Source organism: Coregonus lavaretus (assembly GCF_964263955.1).
Source record: "Coregonus lavaretus genome assembly, chromosome: 31".
Taxonomy (NCBI): Eukaryota; Metazoa; Chordata; class Actinopteri; order Salmoniformes; family Salmonidae; genus Coregonus; species Coregonus lavaretus.
This window is the reverse complement of record NC_140018.1, coordinates 21,467,678-21,472,317: the sequence shown is the minus strand read 5'-3', so window position 1 is coordinate 21,472,317 and position 4,640 is coordinate 21,467,678.

The window sequence follows — 4,640 nt, the reverse complement described above, 5'->3', positions numbered from 1 at the left end:
GGTCTTCAGTCCGCTTGGGTGGCAAGGTGGGGGGGTGGGGGGGGGGGGGGGGGGTCACTGGGTCAAGCTGGTGGGAGGGGGGCGAGAGGGGGGTCCGAGGTCAGGATGACCCCTTGGCCGGGGTGCGGAGACGACACAGACCACTGGAGAGAAACAACAAGAAGAGAACCATTTAGACACCTGCCATAACAATACAAACCCAATAGACTGATTTTGAATGGGCCAATAAATCAAACAAATTTTAGCATCGCTCTATCAATCTGCTTTTTTTATTTAACAAAATGTTTCAGTGCTCTGGGTCGGCTCCATATAGTTAATAGCACGCTTGCCAAAACGGTTCATAGAGATAGATCATAATTCATAGGATCTCTAAGGTACAGTATGGTGCATGTACAGGTGCAGGAACAGGCAAAATGGTGACATTGCCTAATAAAGAGCTAGCTAAGCTGTAACAATAGAGCTAGCTCAGCTGTAACAATAGGCCCAGGCTCTTTCTACCCTACATATCTCCCTCTGTTAGGAGAGATCGAATTGATGCTCTCCTTTCCGACATGACAAATCTTATCCGTGTAAAAGAGGAGTGGGCATAATTCGGTTGGTTGTTAATCTAACGGACGGTGAGAAAGAATGAGATATATATTTTTATCATCCTCCGTGAAAACGCCAGCATGAAACTCTGCTCGATCCATTCATAACCTCCTCGGCCGTGCTGACAAATCACAGATATTAAATTAATAGAGACCCAGAGAGCCAAGGTCACTGAAATATAGCAGAGGAGGCACTCTCTCTTTCTCTCTCTCTCTCTCTCTCTCTCTCTCTCTCTCTCTCTCTCTCTCTCTCTCCTTTTCTCTTTCTTTCTTTCTTTCTCTCTCTCCCTTCTTTGATCCCCCTCTCTTCTCTATGTCCCCCCCCCCACTCCCCCCCACCCCCCCTCCAGGGAAGGGGAATATGTAATTCCATGGCCGTGCTACGGCCCCGGCCCTCGGCCAACTGGCTGGGTCTGCTGCATGGAGGAATATCACTGTGGTTTCGCAATAAGAGGGACTCCTCCCTGATTAAATACTGTACAGTATGGTCACAGTAATCTCAAGTCAACCACTCTGTGTTTCTCCATTAGATAACTGTTGTGCGTTTTTTATCCAGGACAGAGATTGGCTTGACTGTAAACAGCTAACTGTATACTGGGTTGTTCACCTTTATTTACCTCAGAACCCCTTTTCCACTTCACCGGATAATACATTATTCATAGATGCAGGCATTTTGAGAGGAACCAAAAAAAAAACCTGTGTTGTGAACTGGTCTATTCCTGATGGTAGGTAAGGTTGTTTTTCGAGTCTCTCTCTCTCTCTCTCTCTCTCTCTCTCTCTCTCTCTCTCTCTCTCTCTCTCTCTCTCTCTCTCTCTCTCTCTCTCTCTCTCTCTCTCTCTCTCTCTCTCTCTCTCTCTCTCTCTCTCTCTCTCTCTCTCTCTCTCTCTCTCTCTCTCTCTCTCTCTCTCTCTCTCTCTCTCTCTCTCTCTCTCTCTCTCTCTCTCTCTCTCTCTCTCTCTCTCTCTCTCTCTCTCTCTCTCTCTCTCTCTCTCACCAGGCCAGGCATGCTGTGACTCAGGCTTATGTAAGCTTTGTCAGGGCAGAGGGCAGAGAGCAGGGGGCTCCTAGGTTCCCCATTGATGTGTGTGTGTCTCTCTCTGGGTCTAGCCCCTCCAGCAAGGTAGAATACTACCCCACTCAGTCTGACCTAAGCCTGCTTGGGAGGGGAACTCTGAGGCAAGAATATTTCCATAGGGTTGCATCATAATCTGCAGTATGACTCTCTCAGCAACAAAAGAGCATAGGCTAGCTAGCCTATATCTAGCTATGTTGAATGCCATGCTATACTCCAATGCAGGATTCCACCAGAAACTAAAATAAAGACATACTATCCTCTCTTTCACACAATGTAAGTCAAGGTCCAAAAATTACAGTAATTCAGCTAATCGGATCAACATGCCTAATGTACCGCCCTGAACTGTTTGAATGCAGTGTCTCAATACACTAATAAATAGTTTTCTGATGACTTACAGTTCATCATCCATAATTAACCAGCATTTCATGAACATCTGTTATCCTCTTGGTAATAAATAAGATCATAATCTATGACAGTTTAAGGCACATTACAGAAGTCATCAAACGAGTACAGTATAATAATAATGAATTTAACTTATATACAGTGGCGTGTATGGGAAGCCCCCCCCCCCCCCCCAAAAAAAAAAAACAGCGCCCCTCTGTCTCTGTATGCTGTCTGGTCAAAACGATTATGACGTTGCCGCGAGTAGCACTGAATGCAAGGGAATCCAGCGAGCATTTGGCCTCCCTTGATAAAAAATATATAAAATAATAACCAATCAGCATTGAGCTAAACTGAGTGAGCTCAGCTGTGAATGGCCCTGGCGCACCAGAAAAAAATGGCAAGGGAAGCCAGCTTGGATTTGGCTTCACACCAATCACATCACGTTAGAAGCCAAAAGTCATTGACAGAAAACTTGAATTGTTGCATCTCGTTGTGTCGTTGTCCTCTGGTGGCTAGCTAGCTAGCTAAAATCGTCCATTTCCTAAATTAACCATGGATGGCGATAGGGATTTGGACTTTTCCGTACTGGTCAATGATTACAACAGTGATTCTGATCCAACCATAAATTCATACATTGTGCCCCTGGCCTGAGAGGATAGAAGTTCAACATGTAGCTAGATGTAGTAACGTTAGGCTAATGTTAACTAGCTGGCCTGGTGCATTTTTGCCCATGAAAGAAAGTTAGGCTAGCGAGCAAACATTTTAGCAAGGTAGCCTAGGACAACAAAAAGCATGTATGCCAGAGTCATAGACCGTTTAGGCAACATGAAAGAGGAGGATGGCATTGCCGTTTCTCTACAAGTAGGGTGACATGTTTTTTCTACTTGCATGCACACACATAAATCAGTACCATGGATAGCCACATCATATTTAGCTTACATTGATTGGACTAAATCGTTTTTGTAATTTTTTAGTCACTGTATTAGACTAACCATAGGTGATTAGATTATGTTGAAATGGTGCTAGAATAGTGGCGCTGGAATAATGTCGGAAACATTACCTTGCTTGACCAAACAGTTACATTCAATATGTTTTGTGGACTTCACCGGACAGATGTTGCTCTCCGGTTTTGTGATGAAACAAAGGTGTGGTTGAATTTACTCTGAAACTGTGTCTTCTTATTGTCTCGGCCTTAGGCCTATATACCACCGTCGCAAGGCATATGAACTAACAGGTTATAGAGCAAACAACACAATTATCACAACACATAGGTTATAATATGTCTTTTTTTCCCTGGCTTGGCTTCCCGGTGATTTTACCCACGCACCGCATAAAAGGCAAAACAAATAAACAACACATTTAAATTAAGGTGGTAGAGATGGAGATTGAACGTCTCTGTTTGGCTTCGGATGAAAGGCAGAGAGTTGAGGCAGTTTGAAAACAAAGACAGCCAGAGAAAAACAAAGACAGTTGTTAAGTATCCTACTGAGACACCAATGTATGTGTCATAACACATTAGTCAGAATTATCATGAATACCATAAATATATATCAAGGCTGTTATGTCACGATAATGAGATTGATAGTTGTCACGACTTCCGCCGAGGCTGCCTACCCTCCTTGTTCGGGCAGGTTTTGGCGTTCGTCGTCACTGGCTTACTCGCTACTGCCGCTCCCATTCTCATCACTCCACTTGTCTTGTCTTGTCAATCACACACACCTGGTGCTCATCCCCTAATTAGTCTGTGTATAAGTGTTCCCTCTGCCCCCTTCTCTTTGTGAGTGATTGTTCTATGTGGGAGGAGAGTAGCTCGGTTGAGATACTCTCTCATTTATTTTGCCAGGGTTGATTTTCCCCTGTGTCATTACATTTATTGTATTTTCTGAGACTGTGTTTGGTCGGGGAGGATTGTTTCCCCTGTACCTGTTTCGATTGCCGTTGTAGGCGTATTGTATGTCTGGAAGGAATAAATCTGCATCCGATTATTTTACTCCTGCGCCTGACTCCGTCCATCAATCACCACAGAATCACTCACCCGCTGATATGGAGTCAGCAGGAGAAGACTGCATGCCTGGAGTCGTGGCAAGGGTCCAGGAGCATTCCACGATGCTGGCCAGCTTGGGGGAAGCGATGGATCGGGTTGGATCGGGATGGCACGAAGGGACAATACACCTCATGTTGCAGTCAACGTTCTTTTGGGTCTGGAGGCGGTAGGCAAGGCACTCACGCATCACCCCAGGTATCGAACACCCACACTTGTTCAGAGCCCTTTGTGGCGCACTGTACCATATCTATCTCCTTTCCCGATCACATGGTAGTCCTACAGTGTAAGGCGCTAGTCGATTCAGGCGCAGCTGGGAACTTTATGGACAGGGCATTTGCATGCCGTCAATGCATTTCATTGGTTCCCCTATCCATTCCACTCCCCATCAGAGCCCTTGATAGTCGACCATTAGGGTCCGGGTTAGTTAAGGAGGTTACTGTACCAGTCACCATGATCACCCGGGAGACTCATTTTGAGCAGATCACCTTTTTGATTATTGAATCTCCTGCTTACCCTGTAGTATTAGGTATCCCGTGGTTAGCCCTTCAC